We start from the raw sequence: 24,470 nt of genomic DNA on the forward strand, positions 1-24,470 counted from the left end.
CTTTGATGGAACAATTGTAGCAACCAATGAACATCAAATTTAAAGTTAAACTAGACCAAGTGGACCCGTTGGGCCCATTCCTCGTTGAGGGGGGACAGGGAAAGGGAGAGGGTGTCACTGACGTCGGCCCTGTGGCGCCAGCCCTGCAGCCAGAGCGAGCCGTGGACCCAAAGCATCTCCTGTATTGGTCTAGCACCCGCAATCCCCCTTATCCCCCCCTCCTCCCCCCATTGACCCACTCCATTCCCCCTACCCCACCCCCACTTGCCCCTCCCCTGCCTCCACACCCATTCCACCCTCCCCCCACCCCTGCCTCCACCCCCATTCCCCCCTCCCCCAAATTTGAGCTTGGCCTTTGACAGAACAATTGTAGCAACCAATGAACAGCAAATTTAAAGTTAAATGTGATCGGATGTACACGCAGTTCCCCCAATTCTTCAGAAGAGGGAGACAGAGTTAACAGAAGACAAGGGTTTATCGAACGTGTTTGCAACAATAATGCTGATGTTTGATACCTTTCATTAGTTAGAGCACATGTTTCTCTAAACTATGGTTATTTATTCCTGAATTTGCATTATCATTCTTCTTTGCCCTTTCTGGCATTTTTGTTTTTAAGCTTCAGTGCAATATCTACTGTATACTTAGTAAATAAAACACTTAGCTCTATCATACTTTGCAATGTGACACAATTGCTCTTTCTGCTTTTTGAGTAACATGATGGAAATGCAAGAATAGTAAACTATTTTAACTTTAATAATAGACCATATTAGAAATGCCACGTGTTTTTTAAAGCGGTTAAAGAGGTTCAATTAACTTGTCAGGGAATTCTTATCTTCCAAAAACATTTAGTTCCCCTTGATCACGTGGGTGTTTTTGTGTGTGAGATTATCGCAGCTGGCTGATCACATCAGTGATTGCCATGTTTATTGCATGTTTTCCAACTGCAAAGAAGCCCTTGTGGACTGGTCTCATAGGCAATCCAACTAAAGCATTGTACTGAGTTCAACTAGGGCTCAACTACTGGAGAGGCACCATTCCTTTCATCGGCGAAGAATACAGCATGATCACCGGACAACTTTGTAAGTTTTTGAGAGAGACATAAATGTTGGTGGATTAACTGTCTGTGTATTGTGTAGGAAGGAACTGCAGATGCTGGTTTAAACCGAAGATAGACACTAAAAGCTGGAGTAACTCAGCGGGATAGGCAGCATCTCTGGAGAAGGGTCTCAACCTGAAACATCACCCATTCCTTCTCTCCAGAGATGTTGCCTGTCTCGCTGAGTTACTCCAGCTTTTTGTGTCTAACTGTCTGTGTATTAACTGTCTTACTCTACGGAGTAAACATTACCTATAAATTGTTCTTATTATTTAAGTATTAGTATTGTTTTGTTCATTTGAGATGTTTTCATTTGCTGCTGTATAGGCAATGGATCACTGTTATAGTTCACCCAATTTAGTTTAGTTTATAGATACAGCACGGAAACAGGACCTTCGGCCCACCGAGTCCACACCGACCAGCGATCCCCACACTTTCCGACACTCATTAGGGACAATTTACATTTATACCAAACCAATTAACCTGTAAGTCTTTGGAGTGTGGGAGGAGACTGAAGATGTCGGAGAAAACCCACGCGGTCACGGGGAGAACGTACAGACTCTGTTCAGACAACCCCTGTGGTCGGGATCGAGCCCGGGCCCCTGGCGCTGTAAGCGCTGTAAGGCAGCAACTCTACCGCTGCGCCACCGTGCTGCCCTTTTGATGAGACTCAAGATATTTATTTGGTATTGGTATTGGTTTAATATCGTAGGGTCTACTGAGATACTTTGTTTTACATCCTACCGAGGGAAATGGTACCATATATCAGGCAGGGCAAAAGCGGTCGTAGGTGGACGTCCTAAGTCGCGACGATTGGGGTCGCCGGTTGTCGGTAGCTTGGCAAGCTGTGGCAAGATTAAGTTGAAGATGGAGAATTCAGCCCTCCCATATGGGAGGTCCATTTAATACTCTGGGGAATCGACAAGAAACTACAGATTCTGGAATCTTGAGCAGAACATAAAATGCTGGAGTAACTCGGGGGGGGGGGGGGGTCAGGCAGCATCTGTGGAGGGAATAGATAGTCAATGTTTTGAGTCAAGACCCTTCTTCACACTGATTGTAGTATGAGGAGAAAGCCGAGAAAGAGGTGGGAGGCGGAACAAAGCCTGGAAAGTGGTGGATGGATGGATTCAGGCAAGGGAGGTCTGGTTGGTAGATGAGTGGAGTAAGTGACAAAGGAATTCACTGCCTCAGAAGGCAGTGGAGGCCAATTCTCTGAATGCATTCAAGAGAGAGCTAGATAGAGCTCTTAAGGATAGCGGAGTCAGGGGGTATGGGGAGAAGGCAGGAACGGGGTACTGATTGAGAATGATCAGCCATGATCACATTGAATGGTGGTGCTGGCTCGAAGGGCCAAATGGCCTACTCCTGCACCTATTGTCTATTGTCTATTGTCTATAAAGGCTAAAGATGAAAAGAGGATGAATGGGTAGAAACATGGAGCTGCAGTTGCTGGTTTGCAAAGAACAGCACAATGTGCTGGAGTGGGTCAGGCAGCATCTCTGGAGAACGTGGATGGGTGACGTTTTGGGTCGGGTCCCTTCTTCAGACTGATTCTGTGGAGGGGAGGGCAAAGAAAGCTGGAAGAGAGGAGCGGCAGGACAACGCCTGGCAAGTAATAGGTGTAGGGAAAAAAACTGCAGATGCTGGTTAACATCGAAGGCAGACACAAAATGCTGGAGTATCTCAGCAGGTCAGGCAGCATCTCTGGAGAGAAGGAATGGATGATGTTTCGGGTCGAGACCCTTCTTCAGACTCCCGAAACGTCACCCATTCCTTCTCTCCAGAGATGCTGCCTGACCCGCTGAGTTACTCCAGCATTTTGTGTCTACCTCCAAGTATTGGGTGGATACGGGTGAAGGGTGGTTTTGACATGCAGATGGTTGGACAAAGCCCAGAGATGAGAAGACAGCAAGTCTGGGACAATTGGATTAAAGAGTTGTGAACCTAGAGGAAGGAATGTAGGTGAAGGGGAGAAATTGATGCAAAGCCAGGTGGGGCACAGGGGAGAGAGTGGGGGGAAAGAAAGGGGGAGATGGAGGAAGAAGGGGGAGGAGGAATGGGGGAAGAAGGGCGAGCCGTGTTTACTGAAGGAGGCCATCTTGGACGTCCCAGAGTTGAAAGCCTTGGCTTGGGAGCAGATGCAGGGGAGATGGAGAGATTGAGAGTAAGGGGTGGTGGCCTTGCAAGAAGGAAGTTGGGAGGAGGTATAGTCACAGAAACTGTGGGAGTCAGTGGGTTTGCAATAGATGTCAATTGACAATCTGCCCCTGTGATGGAGGCAGAGTTCAAGAAAGGGGAGCAAGGTGTCAGAGATAGCCCATGAATTTGAGGGCAGGATAGGAGTTTAGTAGCTTTTTATTTAGTAAATACTGGTAGCATAGCTGCTGAGAGCAGGTATTGAGGGGGGGTTGTTCTGGGATGTCAGAACCAACAGTTGAGTCTTCCCGAGGTGTCGTGGGCCGAACTCAACAAAACAGTGAAGGGAGGTACCCACTTGATAAACTCCGATGGTATACTTGCATCGACATAGTTTTCTTTGAATGTGATTGGTAACCAGTAGGTAGCGGTTTATTGCATATGGAGTTAGTTATTGTCCTTAGCATAAGTTTGTGTGATCAGTTTAGGTAGTACTTTGGCTTTGGGTTTGGTTTTCTTGGTTGAGCGCTTATCCTGGTGTTATAGCACAAGTACTTTGTATTTTAATAGTAACTAGACGGGCGTGGACCCTTTGGGTGCAAACTTCCCCTGCGGGCCCGGCAACCCTCCCCCAACTGATGACCCATGGATCCCGTTGCTGACCGGGGAGTCTCCGCTGGGGGGGTGGGTGGACGAGGTGGGAGTGGAAATGGGAGAGGGAGCCACTCACCCCAGCCCCGGGCGGCCATCGCGGCGGCCAGAGCGAGCCATGGACCTGTTGGGTGGAAACCTCTCCTGCAGCAGCAACTCGACAGCGACGGCCATCTTCTTTGACCCTCTGCCGCCGCGCTGCACCATGGGAGGAAGGTCAGGTGCGGGTCACGCCGGGACGGGCACCGTTCCTCATGGTGAGGGGGGGGGAGTGCATTTATCAAAGTTTATTAAGTTAATTGCTTTTAAAATGTAACAAAACTTGATCAATCGAGACCGCAGGGGAATGGTGAGTAGGGTGGGCCTAAAATTGTTGTGCTATCATGTACAGTTTTGGCTGTATTTTGGGATCAAACCGATATACAATCAAATATAGGAATATATATACAAGACGAGAGTTTTAGTAATATAATAGATAGATGTACGAAAGGAATAAAGGTGATTAAATCAATGGGTTCTGCATGAGTGCATGTGGCTGCAACAATGCAGTCATCGATGTGGCTTAGAGTTAGGGGATGGTGCCAGTGTACGTTCAGAACAAAGACGTAACCAACAGAAAGACAGGCGTCGCTGAGGCTCGTGCAAATGCTCATGGCTACACCTTGGACCAAGTACGTTCCCGGTAACACCCATCCCTACATCTCCTCCCTCACCTCCATACAAGGACCCCTGTAGTAGCCCTTCCAGAGGTAAGACAGGCATTTAGTGTTCCTGATGAGGTCTCTGTTAAATCAGCTAATTCAAGCGTAGACTGAGCGTCCGTTTTGCAACCATTTGTGCTCAGTCCGCCATGGCCTGCTGCATCTCTCAGTTGCTAACCATTTAACTCCCCTTTCCATTCTGTCACTGACAGATTGAGAGCTCACGCAACTTGGAGGAACAGCACCTCATTGAATAAACATTGAATTCTCCAATTTAAGTAACACTTTACTTCCCGTTTCCTTTTAAATATGACTCCACCCCCACCACCAAGCATTTCTTCCACTATCCCACCCCTCTCCTCCCTCCCCCCCCCCCCCCCCCCCCCCCCCGTCTTCCAGCTTTCTGCCCCTTACTACAGTCTGTCTTGAGAAGGGACCTGATCCGAAACATCGCCTATCCAATTCCTCCATAGATTCTGCATGACCCAATGAGTCTAGTTTAGCTTAGTTTGGAGATACAGCAAGGAAACAGGCCCTTCGGTCCACCAAGTCCGCACCATCCAGCGATCCCCGCACATTAACACTACCCAACACCCACTAGGGACAATCCACATTTAGACAATAGACAATAGGTGCAGGAGTAGGCCATTCGGCCCTTCGAGCCAGCACCACCATTCAATGTGATCATGGCTGATTATTCTCAATCAGTACCCCATTCCTGCCTTCTCCCCATACCCCCTGACTCCACTATCCTTAAGAGCTCTATCTAGCTCTCTCTTGAATGCATTCAGAGAATTGGCCTCCACCGCCACCTGTTTTTCCTCATCTCCGTTCTAAATGGCCTACCCCTTATTCTTAAACTGTGGCCCCTGGTTCTGGACTCCCCCAACATTGGGAACATGTTTCCTGCCTCTAACGTGTCCAGCCCCTTTATACCAAGCCAATTAACCTACAAACCTGTACGTCTTTGGAGTGTGGGAGGAAACCGGCGATCTCGGAAACAAACCCATGCAGGTCACGGGGAGAACGTTCAAACTCCGTGAACGCAAGCATCCTCAGTCAGAATCAACCCCGGGTCTCTAAGGCGGTAGCCCGACCACTACGCCCCTATTTCAGCACTTTGTGCTATGATGGGGAGGGAGGCTGGTTTGTGTGATGGACTGACTGTGTTCACAACTCTCTGCAATTTCTTGCAGTCTCGGGCAGAGCAGTTGCCATCCCAAGCTGCTTTCTACAGTAGGTGTACAACATTGGCAAGAGGCATTGGAGACATGCAATCTGATCTCCCAGTGGCCGAGCACTTCAACTACCCCTCCCATTCCCAGTCTGACCTTTCTGTCATGGGCCTCCTCCAGTGCCATAGTGAGGCCCACTGGAAATTGGAGGAACAGCACCTCATATTTCTCCTGGGCAGCTTGCAGCCCAGTGGTATGAACATCGACTTCTCCAACTTTAGATAGTCTCTCTGTCCCTCTCTTCCCCTCCCCCTTCCCAGATCTCCCTCTATCTTCCTGTCTCCACCTATATCCTTCCTTTGTCCCGCCCCCCTGACATCAGTCTGAAGAAGGGTCTCGACCTGAAACGTCACCCATTCCTTCTCTCCCGAGATGCTGCCTGACCTGCTGAGTTACTCCAGCATTTTGTGAATAAATACCTGTTTTGTTTGGTCTTCTGAGGAAATAGAGGCATTTAAACATAGGAACTTGAAGCTCTTGACTGTCTCCAGCACCATTGACGCAGACGACTAACATTGAGGGAGAGGTTGTTGTCCTGACGACATGCTTCTCGGGTCTCGATCTCCTGAAGAAAAGTCAGAAAAACATAACCTAGAAATTCAAGTATATTAAGTATATTTTGAGTGCAGAGATCAACCCTGCCCCTGACTGTAATGCCATCAATATTTGAGCTTGGACCTTAGACATAGAAACATAGAAAATAGGTGCAGGAGTAGGCCATTCGGCCCTTCGAGCCTGCACCGCCATTCAATATGATCATGGCTGATCATCCAACTCAGTATCCTGTACCTGCCTTCTCTCCATACCCCCGATCCCTTTAGCCACAAGGGCCACATCTAACTCCCTCTTAAATATAGCCAATGAACTGGCCTCAACTACCTTCTGTGGCAGAGAATTCCACAGATTCACTACTCTCTGTGTGAAAAAAAACTTTCTCATCTCGGTCCCAAAAGACTTCCCCCTTATCCTTAAACTGTGACCCCTTGTTCTGGACTTCCCCATCGTCGGGAACAATCTTCCTGCATCTAGCCTGTCCAACCCCTTAAGAATTTTGTAAGTTTCTATAAGATCCCCCCTCATTCTTCTAAATTCCAGCGAGTACAAGCCGAGTCTATCCAGTCTTTCTTCATTTGAAAGTCCTGCCTTGTATTGATAGCTTCGACATTGCTACTCATTAACCTCATATTTTGCTTGGGCAGCTTACAACCCAGCAATATGAATGTTGACTTCTCTAACTTCAAGTAACCTTTGCTTTCCTTCTCTCTCCATCTCCCCCGTCCTAGTTCTCCGACCAGTTTGACTGTTTTCTCATGATTACATTTTACTGATTGTATGCCTCGTTTTCACCTTCCTCTCAGCTAACAATGATCTATTCTACATTTTCCTTGAACTTCACCCCCTTTGATCTATCATTTTCACACCTTACCCTTCCATATCTCTGTGTCTCCCTTTCCTCTGGCTCTCAGTCTGAAGAAGGGCCTCGACCCAAAACGTCACCCATTCCTTCTCTCCAGAGATGCTGCCTGTCCCGCTGAGTTACTCCAGCATTTTCGGTCCAACGTTGGTGTAAACCAGCATCTGAAGTTCGCTCCTACACAGCAATCTTACTTAACAGATTTAGAAAAAATGTAGGCAACTAGATGGGTCACAAGAACTGATGAATTTTGCCACCTTCCAAACACAGGCTGGGGAGAAGGCAAAATGTGTGGGAAGGAACTGCAGATGCTGGTTTATACCGAAGATAGACTCAACATGACGGAGTAGCTCAGCGGGTCAGGCAGCTTTTTCCAGAGATACAGCCTGACCCAGTGAGTTACTCCAGCTTTTTGTGTCTATCTGGGGAGAAGGCAGATCATTTCCCCAGAGATGTGTGGCCTCGGAGAATGGCCCCTGATCCCACCATTGACATCAGGAAAGATCTTTCTTCATTCCCAATGACAATCGACAGCAGACTTTCATCGTTGTAAGGACCAGGAAGCAATCTGTCCAATAGACAATAGACAATAGGTGCAGGAGTAGGCCAATCGGCCCTTTGAGCCAGCACCACCATTCAATGTGATCATGGCTGATCATTCTCAATCAGTACCCCGTTCCTGCCTTCTCCCCATACCCCCTGACTCCGCTATCCTTAAGAGCTCTATCTAGCTCTCTCTTGAATGCATTCAGAGAATTGGCCTCCACTGCCTTCTGAGGCAGAGAGTTCCACAGATTTACAACTCTCTGACTGAAAAAGTTTTTCCTCATCTCTGTTCTAAATGGCCTACCCCTTATTCTTAAGCTGTGGCCCCTGGTTCTGGACTCCCCCAACATTGGGAACATGCTTCCTGCCTCTAACATGTCCAACCCCTTAATAATCTTATAAAATGTTTTGATAACGTCCAGCGAAGAAATAGTCTGAAGAAGGGTCTCGACCTGTGACGTCACCTATTCCTTTTCACCAGAGATGCTGTCTGACCCACTGAGCTATTCCAGCTTTTTGTGTCTGTCTTCAATCTGACCAGTGAAGTTTATTGTCAATGCACAAGTATGGTATGGTACAGATACAAAGAAAAGCTTGTTGGCAGCAGCATCTGAAGCACATAGACTCTCAACGCAGTGAACATACACTGATGAGCCAAAACATTATGACCACCTGCCTAATATGCTGTTGGTCCTCCATGTGCCACCAAAACAGCGCCGAGCCGCCGAGGCATGGACTCCACAAGACCCTGGTGTCCTGTGGTATCTGGCACCAAAACACTAGCAGCAGATCCTTTAGCAGCACCCCACAAGCCTTGCCGTTTCAGAGATGCTCTGACCCAGTCGTCTGGCCATAACAATTTGGCCCTTGTCAAAGTCGCTCAGGTCTTTACTCCTGCCCACTTCTCCTGCATCCAACACATCAACTTCAAGAACTGACTGTTCACTTGCTGCCTAATATATCCAACCCCTTGACAGGTTCCATTGTAACAAGATAATCAATGTTATTCACTTCACCTGTCAGTGGTCATAAAATTTTGGCTCGTCGGTGTAAGTTTACATAAATTGTACAAGACTGTGAAAAGAAAGAGGAATTAATTTGTGCAAAAACACAATAGAAACAAGGTGTGAATAGTGTAAGAGGTGACCCGCAGTGTTCTGTTGCTGAGGTAGGGTTAGGATTGTGCAGGTCGGTTCACAGTCGATGGTTTTATGAAAGTAGCTGTTCCTGACCTGGTGGTGTGGACCAGTGCTTTTGTACTTCCTCCCTGACAGTAGCAACAAGGGCAAGTAGCAAGCTAATACCTCATTAGCTTAGTGACACAGCACGGAAACAGGCCCTTCGGCCCACCGAGTCCGCACCGACCAGCGAACCCCGCTCACCAATCCTCACTATCCAACACACGCAAGGTGCAATTTAAAATTATACCATACCAATTAACCTACAGACCTGTACGTCTTTGGAGTGTGTGACGAGAGTGGGTTTGGTCTAGCGGGGGCTGTGCAGTCTGTGGGCCTGGATGGGGGTCTTGAAGGTTGCGTAGGTGGGCATGTCAACAGAGGATTGTGGGAGGGCATTCCAGAGGGAAATTGCTTCAGGGAAAAATGATTGGATGTAGAGAGTGGGTGTGTGCTGTTGAACTGCAAGTTGCCTGTCATGGCTTCTTCTGGATCTTGTTGTTTTCCCTTTGACGTGCAAGTCAGCGTCGAGGTCGATGTCCTTGTTGATGATCTTGTGAAGGGTAGTCAATCTGAGCATCTGGCGTCTGGTTTCAAGGGAGTCCCAGTTTAAGTCGGTGAGCATTTTGGTTGCAGTGGATTATCGTGTGAAGTCGCCGTACACAAACCGGGCTATTCTTCGTTGAACATTTTGAAGAACATCTTTATTTTTCTTGGTACCGGGATTCCAAGCAGCGGAGGCATACGCCAAGTACGTTTGGACTATTGTTTGGTACAAAAAAAATTTAATCACTTTTGGAACAATGCTGGAAGTTTCTCTGGACGAAGATAAGCATCTTCGTGGATTTGTTTGCAGCATAATGTGACTGCTTATTCCACTTCAGGTTGTTTTGTATAAAGACACCGAGACATTTGTCTTCAGTGACTTCCTGTAAGGTTTTGCCAAGCATACTATACTTTGCCGATCCTGGTTTACGTTTCATTCGTTGTTCTTTATCTCTCCACGTCATCGTCTATATCTCTCGTTTCCCTTATCCCTAACCAGTCTGAAGGAGGGTCTCGACCCAAAACGTCACCCATTCCTTCTCTCCAGAGATGCTGCCTGCCCCACTGAGTTACTCCAGCATTTTGTGTCATCTTCTACTTGCTCTCTTCAGGACATTGATCATTGCACTGGCAAATCTAAGACCTTGTGGTTGATGGCACAGATAATGTTATCATTTCACTCAACTGCATTGCCAGCAAGACAACTGTGGCAGATTAGACAGAAGACTAAATGGCCAAAGGATAAACCTCAGAGATGCACCTTGATGCCATTTCAGTCCTATGATTAGAACACAGAACATAAAACATTGAACAGTACAGCACAGGAACAGGTCATTAGGCCCACAATGTCTGTGCCAAACATGATGCCAATCCAACTCATATCTTCCTGTAAATGACCCACATCCCTCTATTCCCTGCATTAAAAAATATGCCTATCCAAAAGTCTCCTAAATTTAAGAGAGTTAGATAGAGCTCTAGGGGCTAGTGGAATCAGGGGATATGGGGAGAAGGCAGGCACAGTTACTGATTGTGGATGATCAGCCATGATCACAATGAATGGCGGTGCTGGCTCGAAGGGCCAAATGGCCTCCTCCTGCACCTATTTTCTATGTTTCTATGTTTCTCTGCCACTATCGTGTCTGCTCCACTACCACCCCGGCAGTGTATTCTCTGTTCTAGGCGTCACCACTCTCTGTGTAAAAGACTTCCCCCCCCCCCCACATCTCCTTTAAACTTTGCCCCTCTCGCCTTAAAACTATCCTCTCGAATATTTGATATTACCATCCTGGGGAAAAAAGCTACTGACTGCCTACCCTAACTATGCCTCTCATAATTTTATATACTTCTATCAGGTCTCCCCTCAATCTCCGGCGTTCCAGAGAAAAAAAATATTTTGAAGTGTAGACCTAACCAATTCTAAACCTAACCAATTGCAGCCCTCATGAAAGTGTTGGAATGGGAGTAGGAAGGGAATGTTAAATCATATTAGACCAAGTGGACCCGTTGGGCTCAAACACCTCCTGCATTGGTGCAATACTCCTCTCCTCCCCCATCTGCTCTTCCCCCTCACCCTGCCCCCTACCCCTGCCCCCTCCCCCTGCCCCCAGTCTGAAGAAGGGTCTCAACCCGAAACGCCACCCATTCCTCTCCTGAGATGCTGCCTGACCCACTGAGTAACTCCAGCATTTTGTGATACCTTCAGCGGTAGAGCTACTGCCTTACAGCGCCAGAGAACCGGGTTCGATCCTGACTACGGGTGCTTGTCTGTACGGAGTTTGTATGTTCTCCCCGTGACCCACGTGGGTTTTCTCCAAGATCTTTGGTTTCCTCCCACACTCCAAAAACGTACAGGTTTGTAGGTTAATTGGCTTGGTATAAATGCAAAAATTGTCCCTAGTGTTTGTAGGGTAGTGTTAATGTGCACGGATCGCTGGTTAGTGTGGACTCGATAGGCCGAAGGGCCTGTTTCCGTGTTTTATCTCTAAACTAAACTAAACTAAACTAAGCTGAAAATACTGTAAAAAAGAGTAGATCCTGACCTTTGAGCACCAAGGTTTGTGCATGAGGACTGAGCCACTGGGTGCCTAGGCCCAAATCTAACTGAAACCAATTAGCTACTTGCACCAAGAAGGTGCCTGGGTGAGGCCTGGTGGATTCAGAACTCCGATGATGAGTTGCCCCAGCAACAGCAGAACAAGTCCTGGCAGGTAAAGGGATGATCCAGATTATTTTGTAAAGCTAACTGGTGCATCCCTGCTCCTTTAACCCTGACAGAAATAATTTCAGTCCCATCTTCTTTATGTTCCTGTCCCATTATATTGCTCAGAGCAAGCTTGTTTGTGTAAAGTCATCTCACAAAAGGTGGCGCAGTGGTAGAGTTGCTGCCTTACAGCGAATGCAGCGCCGGAGACCCAGGTTCGATCCCAACTACGGGTGCTGTCTGTGCAGAGTTCGTACGTTCTCCCCGTGACCTGCGTGGAATTTCTCCGAGACCTTCGGTTTCCTCCCACACTCCAAAGACGTACAGGTTTTGTAGGTAAATTGGCTTGGTAAAGATAAAAATTGTCCCTAGTGGGTATAGGATAGTGTTAATGTGCGGGGATCGCTGGTCGGCGCGGACCCGGTGGGCCAAAAGAGCCTGTTTCCACACTGTATCTCTAAACTAAAATGGCGATACATGCAAATAGAATGTTAAGGAGCTCATCTGCCTGAGACTGCTGAATGTTTTGGGTATTGAGGTGCAAGTTCTTTAAAATGATAATGTTGTGGTTCACACATCAATCTACTGCCAATAGCACTACAACAAAGATAAATGTTTCTCATTGTTTCCACCCTCAGTATCGCCTTATATTTCTCCAGTATTTCCAGCATACCTTTAAAATCAGTTTAAAATATCGCCAACTAGTTCAGCAAGGAAGTTATAGGTTTAAATAATCAAATTATTCAAACAAGAACTTGTAGAGAAATGAAATTAGAAGTTTCATATTTTTTGTCTCAAGCGTCTAGAAGGGTGGAGCAGAGAATCCACTTTATTCCCCCAGGCTAATTGCTGGTTTTCCAACTCATGAGACATTCCATTTTGTTTTTCCCGGAGTGATACAGGTTGGTGAATAAATGTGTTTATTTATTTAACAGCACGGCTGAAAGTTCAGGCTCCACTGCTGTGTCTCTGAAAAAAAGCTCTTGTAAATGTCCTCCCATCGCCAGCTCATTGGACACTTAAACGTAGACTGGGCGATCGTTTTGCTGAACACCTTCGCTCAGTCCGCCTGGACCTACCTGATCTCCCGGTTGCCAAACACTTTACTTCCTCCTCCCATTCCCACGCTGACCTTTCTGTCCTAGGCCTCACCCGTTGTCAGAGTGAGGCCAAACGCAAATTGGAGGAACAGCATCTCATATTTCGCTTGGGCAGTGGTATGAGTTTAGATTTATTTTAGATTTAGAGATACAGTGCGGAAACAGGCCCTACGGCCCACCGAGTCCGCACCGCCCAGCGATCCCCGTACATTAACCCTATCCTACACACACTAGGGACAATTTTTACATTTACCCAGTCAATTAACCTACATACCTGTACGTCTTTGGAGTGTGGGAAGAAACCGAAGATCTCGGAGAAAACCCACGCAGGTCAAGGGGAGAACGTACAAACTCCGTACAGACGACGCCCGTAGTCAGGATCAAACCTGAGTCTCCGGCGCTGCATTCGCTGTAAGGCAGCAACTCTACTGCTGCGCCACCGTGCCGTTTATAAAGGGTCTCGACCCAAAACATCAACCGTTCCTTCTCTCCAGAGATGCTGCCTGTCCCACTGAGTTACTCCAGCTTTTTGTGTCTATCTTCGGCTTAAACCAGCATCTGCAGTTCCTTCCTGCACATCCCCTCTGCTATCCCCTCTTTCCCTCAGCATTGCACTTCCATTAGTGTAACCCCCAGCTCATCTTGGCTACAAGTGTTAAATTGAAAACATCCGCTAAATTGGCACCAAACATTGCAGGTTAACTCCAAAGAGTTTGGAGTCAGGGAAAGAGAAAGCATTTGCATCAAGTATTGTTTTTGTTTTGGAATGAGAAACTTCAGTTATGGTTTTGGTGTCTCAGAACTGAAAGAAATTCTCACAAATTCAGAAAACGCCCACTGCTCTCTCAGTGACTAATCATATTTATTAAACTAGGTTTTGTACAGAACAGGGAAGTCATGTTAAGTGATCTCTCTGATGATGGGGCGGGGCAATGGAGGACAAAATAAAGTCTTCCCTCAGTTCTGAAGGAAACTACAGAGTAATACGCCGAGACACAATGCATGTATCTCTAAAGCTTAAATCTACAGCCAAGAGGTTAAGTTGTGGTGCCCCCGTTTTCAGGCACTAATTGTGCAAAATTCAATTTCACCCACAGCATAACATGGTCGCATCATTCCCAGTCCCATACCACCAGGTTTAGGAACTTCTACGATCCTACAACCATCAAGGTCTTGAACCAACCTACACACTTTTCAGGTGGGACAAAGGTTCACCTGCACCTCCTCCAACCTCATCTATTGCATCCGCTGCTCTAGATGTCAACTTATTTACATCGGCGAAACCAAGAGCAGGCTCGGCGATCGCTTCGCTGAACACCTGCGCTCGGTCCGCATTAACAAAACTGGTCTCCCGGTGGCCGAGCACTTTAACTCCCCCTCCCATTCCCAGTCTGACCTTTCTGTCATGGGCCTCCTCCAGTGCCATAGTGAGGCCCACCGGAAGTTGGAGGAACAGCACCTCATATTTCACCTGGGCAGTTTGCAGCCCAGTGGTATGAACGTCAACTTCTCCAACTTTAGATAGTTCCTCTGTCCCTCCCTTCCCCTCCTCCTTCCCAGATCTCCCTCTATCTTCCTGTCTCCACCTATATCCTTCCTTTGTCCCGCCCCCCTGACATCAGTCTGAAGAAGGGTCTCGACCCGAAACGTCACCCAATCCTTCTCTCCCGAGATGCTGCCTGTCCTGCTGAGTTACTCCAGCATTTTGTGAATAAATCGATTTGTACCAGCATCTGCAGTTATTTTCTTATACATCCCTAATCCTACCTTGACAAGAGAATACTATGGCCCACCTCTTGCACCACTATGGTGAGAGTCATAGAGTCATAGAGTGATACAGTGTGGAAACAGGCCCTTCGGCCCAACTTGCCCACACCGGCTAACATACCCCAGCCACACTGGTCCCACCTGCCTGCGCTCAGTACATATCCCTTCAAATTTGTCATCAGTTGTGGAATTGGACCATGCATTTTTGGTCATGATCCATGTCAGTATCTGGTAACAGGCTCAGACATAGACATCATAACTCGTGTGATGCCCATTTACACCCATGTTAACGTCAATTGGAGCTCAAAGCTCTCCACTGTGAGCACCATGGAATAGTCTCACACCAACAAGGAGATCGTTCGGCCTTACTCACAAGTGGCAGCACGTTCTGATGGCGTTGGGAGACCTGAGTGGCCAACTTGGTCCAGAGAGTGCTTACTGTAAATGAACAGTGAGCAACTAACTGCTGCATTATTCATACCGCGTGTGATTATTTGGTGGCAGGAGATGTTGTTATGGACACTCCAGATGGGTTCGGTGCAATGAGGTATCCCTCAATAAACAGCTGCACTCTGTGTTTACAATGGATCTCCAGTGGAATCATAGATACATAGATGCATAGACAATATGTGCAGGAGAAGGCCATCCGGCCCTTCGAGCCAGCACAACCATTCAATGTGATCATGGCTGATCATCCACAATCAGTACCCCGTTTCTGCCTTCTCCCCATATCCCTTGATTCTGCCAGCCCTAAGAGCTCTATCTAACTCTCTTTTGAATGTATCCAGTGAATTGGCCTCCACTGCCTTCTGATGCAGAGAATTACACAAATTCACAACTCTTGGTGTGAAAAAGGGTTTTCCTCACCTCAGTTCTAAATGGCCTACCCTTTATTCTTAAACTGTGGCCTCTGGTTCTGGACTCCCCCAACAGCGGGAACATATTTCCTGCATCTAGCATGTCCAATCCCTTAATAATTTTATATGTTTCTATAAGATCCCCTCTCATCCTTCTAAATTCCAGTGAATCCTAGCTAGAGAGGGGTTTTTTTGTACACCAGAATTAATTATTTTGTAGTGAAATGCCATTGCTTGCCGTTGAAAGTAATCTGATTGTAACAGCTGACCTGAGGGTGCCCTTCACTTTCACTTTTCACATCCTTGCTGTGAGCTAAATGCTGAGTGCCTGCCATCGACCCACCCAGCCAAGATTCCCAGTGAATGATCATCACACATCCCCGACTGCAGTCCCTGTCGCAGTGCTGACACCTACTGGTGATTGTGATCAGCCTGCCCTCCTGACTGCTGACGTTCTCTGCTTCCCAAACTGAGAACAAACTTTAAACTGTAATGTTTTATTCTTAAATGTTTTAATGTTTTATGTTTTATTCTGAATTGTTTACTGTGTGTCTTGTTGTTGCAAAGCACCAAGGCAAATTCCTTGTATGTATACATACCTGGCTAATAAAATGTATTCAATTCAATTCAATTCAATTCAATACCAATAGACAATAGGTGCAGGAGTGGGCCATTCAGCCCTTCGAGCCAGCGCCGCCATTCACCGTGATCATGGCTGATCATGCACAATCAGTACCCCCGTTCCTGCCTTCTCCCCATACCCCTTGACTCCGCTATCATTAAGAGTATCTAAAGGGCCTGTCCCAGTTCGGCGATTTTTAAGGCGACTGCCAGCGACTAGGCTGTCGCTGCACGTTCGCCAGGGTGTCACGGTGTGTCGCGGGCATGGTCGTAAGTCGTCTCCAATGAATCGTAGCAGTTCTCGGGTTGTCGCGGAAGTTTTATTCTGTTCGAATTTTTTCGGCGACACCTGGCTTGACGCCAATGATCGTAGCTTGTCGTCTCCTGTCATGGGCGCTGTCGTAGCTTGTCGCCAGGTTGTCGCCCAGGTGAATTTAGTTGTCGCCGGTGCTGATCCACCTTTTATAAGAATTTTGTTTGTTTGAATAAAGTAAATTTTGGACATTTTGACCAAAGATTGATGTTTGAAGTTATTGTATTTCAGAGTAGTCTCTCGTGGCATCTCTTTCAAATATTTGAATTTCATTTATTTTGACCAATGAAACAAAATAAAACAAAATAAAACAAAATAAAACAAAATCAAATTATTTAATTTCAGATGCTGGTTAAACCGAAGACAGACACAAAAAGCTGTAGTCAGGCAGCATCTCTGGAGAAAAGGAATAGGTGACTTTTGAAGAAGGGTCTCGACCCGAAACGTCACCGATTCCTTTTCTCCAGAGATGCTGCCTGGCACGTTGAATCACTCCAGCTTTTGTGTCTCTCTCAGGTGTATAGGTTAATTGGCTTCAGTAAAATTGTAAATTGTCCCTGGTATAATTGTCCCTGATAGTGCTAGCGTATGGGATGATCGCTGGTCGGCGCGGACTCCGTGAGCCGAAGGGCCTGTTTCCACACTGTATCTCTGAAGTCTACTTGTCCCAAAATGACCACTTTGCATAAAGCGGGAAATCTCCATTCTTTCATGGGTCAGGAAAGTATCCCGAATGAGCACCTTGTGTGGATCGACGTTGCTGTCGAATACTTTTTTCTCATGCGTGTTTGTCATGCAAAGCGGCCGAGCAGAGCACGGCAGTCAATCAATAGTCAATAGTCAATAGTCAATTTATTTGTCACATACACATGAATGCGCAGTGAAATGAAAAATTACCCACAGTCCAACAATAAGACCAATAAAAATAAGCAATAAAAATAAGCCACAAACACACACAATCACAACCAAAATAAAACAAAAAAAAGAAACATCCATCCCAGTCTCCTCCAGTCACCTCCTCACTGTGATGGAAGGCCAGAATGTCTTTTCTCTTCCCCTGCCGTCTTCTCCTGCGGTCAGGCTGTTGAAGTTGCCGCGTCGGGGCGGTCACTTGTCACTTGTGTCGGTGCGTTATGGTCGATTCTAGATGATCTTGGCATATATCCGCCCTCGGGAAATGAAACAAAGACATGCTGCATCCGAGTGATAATTCTATCCGCCCACAATTGCCAAATGGATGAATATTGTGTGAAATGGGAACTGTGTTTTCTCCTACAATCATCGTGCCTTTTTTGTGAGATAGATATACTGACTGGTACTATTTTCTTATCGTGGGTCGCCGGTTGTCGTAGCTTGCCGTCGCCTAGGTGGTAGGTTGTCGTAGCTTGTCGTAGGCATTGTCGTGGTCATTGTCGTAGACATTGTCGAAGGGTTAAAAAAATCGAAGGTTTTTCGGTGATCTGCTACGACTTTGACAGTCGCCGGCAGTCGCCTTAAAAATCGCCGAAGTGGGACAGGGCCTTGAAAGCATCCAGAGAATCGGCCTCCACTGCCTTCTGAGGCAGAGAATTCCACAGATTTACAATTCTGAGTGAAAAAAGTTTTTCCTCATCTCTGTTCTAAATGGTCTACCCCTTATTCTTAAACTGTGGCCCCTGGTTCGGGACTCCCCCAACATCGGGAACATGTTTCCTGCCTCTAACGTGTCCAATCCCTTAATAATCTTATATGTTTCGTTAAGATCCCCTCTCATCCTTCCAAATTCCAGAGTATACAAGCTCAGTCGCTCCAGTCTTTCAACGTACAACAGTCCCGCCATTCCGGGAATTAACCTCGTGAACCTATGCTGCACTCCCTCAATAGCAAGAATGTCCTTCCTCAAGTTTGGAGACCAGAACTGCACACAATACTCCAGGTGGGGTCTCACTCGGGCCCTGTACAACTGCAGAATGACCTCTTTGCTCCTATACTCAACTCCTCTTGTTATGAAGGCCAACATTCCATTGGCTTTCTTCACTGCTTGCTGTACCTGCATGCTTCCTTTCAGTGACTGATGAACTAGGACGCCCAGATCTCGTTGTACGTCCCCTTTTCCCAACTTGACACCATTCAGATAATAATCTGCCTTCCTGTTCTTACCACCAAAGTGGATAACCTCACATTTATCCACATTAAACTGCATCTGCCATGCATCCGCCCACTCACACAACCTGTCCAAGTCACCCTGCAATCTCATAACTTCTTCCTCACAGTTCACACTGCCACCCAGCTTTGTGTCATGTGCAAATTTGATAATGTTACTTTTAATCCCTTCATCCAAGTTATTGATGTATATTGTAAATAGCTGCGGTCCCAGCACCGAGCCTTGCGGTACCCCACCAGCAGCTCTGTAACTGTCCCACACGCAATAGAAAATGCATAATTTCCATCGATTAACCCGTTTTTGCACTCGACTCAATTGAATTGAATTGAATTTATTTGTCATTCAAAAAAAGAAAATTTCAATGAAATGTCGTTACCATACAGTCGTATCAATAAAAAGCAAACAAAACACACAATTGCATAAATTTAACATAAACATCCATCTGATGGATGATCGATACAATTTTAATATTTCCTGTGGGGCACATTTCAAGTGAGAAAATAAAACCGAAGATAGATACAAAATGCTGGAGTAACTCAGCGAGACAGGCAGCATCACTGGAGAGAAGGAATGGGTGACGTTTCGGGTCGAGACCCTTCTTCAGGAATAAAGCCTTTGTTCTGCTATTGATCCAATCCCAACCCATGCCGTGTGCAAGCACTCTTGCATTTTGAAAAGCTGCTTAGATTGAAATTCAGACGCATGGATCCTCCATTTACCACCATCATAGAATCGAACTGTGGAAACAGGCCCTTCAGCCCACTCTGCCCATACTAGCCATCAGATCATCAGGCCTACCTATTCCAATCCCATTTTCCATTATTCTCCCATAGCTTTCTCTGCCTTGGTGTTTCAGCTCATCTAAGTACTTCTTAAATGTTACCTGCCTCCACTAAAACTATAAACATAGCACAAAAAGTAAGGAAATTTGTGTTTGGTAGATTATTTCTTTGTTGTAACAATGCTTCTTGCCAATAAATCTTATACCGTTGGAAAGCCTGTTTATTTCCCTTTTAAATGGTGCCACATTTGTAAGGAACATGCATTTGTGGGATGAGCAGCAGAGCTGAGTATATGGGTTGCGCCCATGAAAAATTTGCCAAATCTTCTCTGCCAATGCCAAACAGCTTATTCTGCTGTTGCTATTGACTCTTGTTTTGAGCTTCTGGTACCCCCAGGTGCTGACAATCAGGTGCCTGATTGGCACCTGATTGGCAGCATCTGTGAACATGGGCCCTGCTACAGTGGTCAGTAGGTGTCTGCTCCAAGAATCGGCATGCCACGTTTGACTGATCTGGATAGGGCCCATGCGATAGGGCAACTTCAAGCTGGTGTTCCGCAAAACCAAGTTGCGGCATTATTTGGAGTGAGCCCTAGTACCATCTCCAAAGTGAAGGCCAAGTTCCATATAACGGGGGATGTCAGAGACAGGCCGCGAAGTGGGCGTCCCAAGAAGACGACACCTGAAGAAGACCGTTTCCTCACCCTGTCAGCACTTAGGAACCGTAGGCTGTCTTCTACAGATTTGCAGTCGAGGTTTGCAGGACGATATGGCCGACGGCTCTCTGCCCAGACAATTCAGAACAGACTGCACGCAGCCGATCTCCGGTCTCATAGGGCTGCCAGGAGGCCTGCCATGACTGCCCTTCACCATCAGGCCCATTTGCGCTGGTGTCGGCAACACGTGCACTGGAACCTGAACATGTGGAGGAACGTTATGTTCAGCGATGAGTCCAGATTCTGCCTACGGCAGTTGGATCATAGGGTCAAAGTGTGGAGAAGACGCGGAGAACGCTATGCTGATTGCTGCACCGATAGAGTAACATCTTTTGGTGGAGGCAGTGTGATGGTGTGGGGCGGCATCTCCCTCACTGGAACAACGAGGCTTGTCATCATTGGAGGCAATCTCAATGCAGAGAGATATCGAGATGAGATTCTGCAACCAGTGGCAATCCCATATCTCCACAGTCTGGGACCGAACTCTATCCTCCAAGATGACAATGCTCGCCCCCACTGAGCAGGGTTTCTCAGAGACTACCTCCAGAATTTGGGAGTGGAGAGGATGGAATGGCCTGCCAGCAGTCCTGACCTCAACCCCATTGAACACTTGTGGGATCAGCTTGGGCGTGCTGTTCATGCCAGAGTGACCAACACAACCACGTTGGCTGACTTGCGACAAATGTTGGTTGAAGAATGGGATGCCATCCCACAACAGTGTGTGACCAGGCTGGTGACCAGCATGAGGAGGAGGTGCCAGGCTGTTGTGGCTGTGTATGGTTCTTCCACACGCTACTGACGCTCCTGTTTATTAAATGAATAAATTGTTAAATTGACAATATGTCTTGTTTCTTCAGACTTCAATCATCCAATCCACCAAACAACACCGAACAAGAGTCAATGGCAGAATAAGCTGTTTGGCATTGGCAGAGAAGATTTGGCAGATTTTTCATGGGCGCAACCCACATACTCAGCTCTACTGCTCATCCCACAAATGCATGTTCCTTACAAATGTGGCACCATTTAAAAGGGAAATAAACAGGCTTTCCAACGGTATATGATTTATTGCCAAGAAGCATTGTTACAACAAAGAAATAATCTACCAAACACAAATTTCCTTACTTTTTGTGCTATTTTTAGATAGACACAAAAAGCTGGAGTATCTCAGCGGGTCAGACAACATCTCTGGAGAGAAGGAATAGGTGACGTTTTGGGTCGAGACCCTTCTTCAGACATCGCCTATTTATTTTCTCCAGAGATGCTGTCTGACCCGCTGAGTTACTCCAGCTATTTGTATCTATTTGGGGCGGCACGGTGGCGCAGCGGTAGAGTTGCTGCCTTACAGCGAATGCAGCGCCGGAGACTCAGGTTCGATCCTGACTACGGGCGCCGTCTGTACGGAGTTTGTACGTTCTCCCCGTGACCTGCGTGGGTTTTCTCCGAGATCTTCGGTTTCCTCCCACACTCGAAAGACGTGCAGGTTTGTAGGTTAATTGGCTGGGCAAATGTAAAAATTGTCCCTGGTGTGTGTAGGATAGTGTTAATGTGCGGGGATCACTGGGCGGCGCGGACTCGGTGGGCCGAAGGGCCTGTTTCCGCGCTGTAGAATCTAAATCTAAATCTAAAATCTAATATCTATCTTAGGTTTAAACCAGCATCCACAGTTCCTTCTTACACATCCACTAAAACTATTTCAGATTTCACATTCTCTGGTGAAAATATTCTTCCTCAAATCTCATCTGATACCCTTATCCTTTGGTTTCCGTCGCCTCAGTTAAGATGAAACATTTTTCGCTATCTACCGATCCATACCTCATTATTGTTTATACCAATGTCCCTCCACATCCCTTCTTCAGCCTTCTCTTCACTAAGGAAAACTATCACAATGTCTCCTCAGAGCTGAGATACTCCATCCCCGACGAACATGGTGCATCTCCTCTGCAGTCACATCCTTCCTAAAGTGCAGCAAACACAACTGCACACGGTACTCCACTTGTGGTCTAATTTATAATTTATTTCAGTCACAAAAGCAGGCTCTTGTCCACCCTGATCACCTACACCTCCTCCAACCTCATCTATTGCATCCGCTGCTCTAGATGTCAACTTATTTACATCGGCGAAACCAAACGCAGGCTTGGCGATCGTTTCACTCAACGCCTTCGCTCAGTCCGCCTCAATCAACCTGATCTCCCAGTGGCTGAGCACTTCAACTCCCCCTCCCACTCCCAGTTTGACCTTTCTGTCATGAGCCTCCTCCAGTGCCATAGTGAGGCCCACCGGAAATTGGAGGAACAGCACCTCATATTTCGCTTGGGCAGCTTGCAGCCCAGCGGTATGAACATTGACTTCTCCAACTTTAAATAGTTCCTCTGTCCCTCTCTTCCCCTCCCCTTCCCAGTTCTTCCTCTAACTTCCTCTCCTTCCTTTGTCCCGCCCCCCTGACATCAGTCTGAAGAAGGGTCTCAACCCGAAACGTCACCCATTCCTTCTCTCCTGAGATGCTGCCTGACCTGCTGAGTTATTCCAGCATTTTGTGAAATAAAAAACTGATCTTAACAATGATCCATCTATACTAATCCCATTTACCAGCGCCACCCCACTTTCATCTTTAGTTTAGTTTTGAGATACAGCGTGGGAACAGGCCCTTCGGCCAACCGGGTCCGCGCCGACCAGCGATCTCCACACATTAACACCATAATACACCCACTAGGAACAATTTACACATACACCCACCCAATTAACCTTCAAACCTGTACATCTTTGGAGTGTGGGAGGAAACCGAAGATCTCGGAGAAAACCCACGCAGGACACGGGAAGAACGTACAAACTCCGTACAGACAGCACCCGTAGTCGGGATCAAACCCGGGTCTCCAGCGCTGCAAGTGCTGTGCGGCACCAACTCTATCGCTGCACCACCGTGCCACCCATATACGATGATCCTACTAATGAAGTCGTGTCCTGTATGACTTCTTCATTCCGTATCTGCCCCAGCTACTGCCCTCATGGATCCTTGGACATGTGCACCATGGTCTCTTTGTTCCTTAGTACTTCCTGGAGGCCCAGCCATAATGCATCGCCTCATATTTTTCAAGATTAAATTCCATCTACCTCATCTCAAACATTCTCCCAAACTGATCAATATCATTCTGTGGCCGATCCTTCTCATTATCAACACCAGTGAAGGCCAGTTCATTGAACAGACTTGTAAACTCCTTGCTGTTACAGAGCTGTTCTGTCTTTCATACACCACAGCTACAATCAGAGCCATCTAAGAGTTTGACTCACGGCTTTTTTTTGTCACAAAAGCATTGCCACACAACTACTTACAGAAATCTTCAGAGACATCAAATCTACCTCAGGACTCTCCAAGAACAATGCTCTTGTACGTTTAGGTTTTCTAAGGTTGTCATCATCGAAAAATGTTACATTCTGTAAGAAGACTTTACTCTCTATGTAGGGGCTAAAATCAGGTTGCCTCTCAACTTCCTCACCACAGGATATTTCCAAGTACCGCAGTAGATCATTTTAATGTCTAACAAGTTGCTGGTCAAGACTGCATTACTCAGGAAGCAAATCCTCAAAGATGGCACACTGGTGCGGCGGTAGAGTTGCTGCCTTACAGCAACAGGGACCCAGGTTCAATCCTGACCACAGGCACTGTCTGTGCGGAGTTTGTACGTTCTCCCCGTGACCTGCGTGGGTTTCCTCCGGGACTCCAGCTTCCTCCCACACTCCAAAGATGGACAGGATTGTAGGTTAATTGGCTTGGTATAAATGTGAAATTGCCCCGAGTGTGTAGAATAGTGTTAATGTGCGGGGATCGCTGGTCGGCGCGGACTCGGTAGGCCGAAGGGTCTGTTTCCGCGCTCTATCTCTAAACTAAACTAGGATGGTATTGGAGAAAGTGTAGAACACAGACCCGGTGCGGAAGGCAGCAGCTAGCAGTAGTGTAGTCAATAAACCACTAGGATAGCAGCCAGAGTTCTGGACCATTAATCGAGAGACATGAGTCCAATCCCATCACGGCAGATGTATAATTTAAATTCATGTTGTTAAGTAAAACTGATATTTTTGTGCATTAAATCTGGTCTTAATAATAGAATTCATGAAAGCACTGGGTTGTTGTGAAAACGCATCTTGTTACTTCATGCTGCCCCAGGGAATGGAAATCAGTCACCGTTGCTGTATTATATGCACTGTGTGCTTCACTTCAATAAAGTATCATTCATTCACAGTGTGCTCCATTGTGTAAGAAGCAGTTTTGTACACACACCTTCTAGTGGCTGTTGCTCACAGTAGGATTGCCTACAGTTCGCACACAGTCCGAACAGGTCCACGGATGATGCGGTCTCCCAGGTTCTGCACACCGCTCTCTCTCATCTGGACAGCCAGAAGGGGGGCTATGTGAGGATGCTGTTCATTGACTTTAGTTCAGGTTTCAGCACAATATTCCCCAGCAGACTGGC

At 46.8% G+C, this 24,470-nt stretch overlaps 1 protein-coding gene across 1 annotated transcript in view; it reads left to right on the forward strand.

Annotated features, from left to right (window-relative positions):
* The first annotated feature begins 1,010 nt into the window (after positions 1-1,010).
* The window catches only part of gp9 (glycoprotein IX platelet), a 41,032-nt gene continuing 17,572 nt past the window's right edge, over positions 1,011-24,470 (forward strand). Inside the window, exon 1 of the mRNA XM_078414680.1 lies at positions 1,011-1,079. The gene's annotated coding sequence lies outside the window, so the exon portion shown is untranslated. The remainder of the gene's footprint in view (positions 1,080-24,470) is intronic.

The sequence above is a fragment of the Rhinoraja longicauda genome, chromosome 17, assembly GCF_053455715.1.
Source record: "Rhinoraja longicauda isolate Sanriku21f chromosome 17, sRhiLon1.1, whole genome shotgun sequence".
In the NCBI taxonomy this organism is placed as follows: domain Eukaryota; kingdom Metazoa; phylum Chordata; class Chondrichthyes; order Rajiformes; family Arhynchobatidae; genus Rhinoraja; species Rhinoraja longicauda.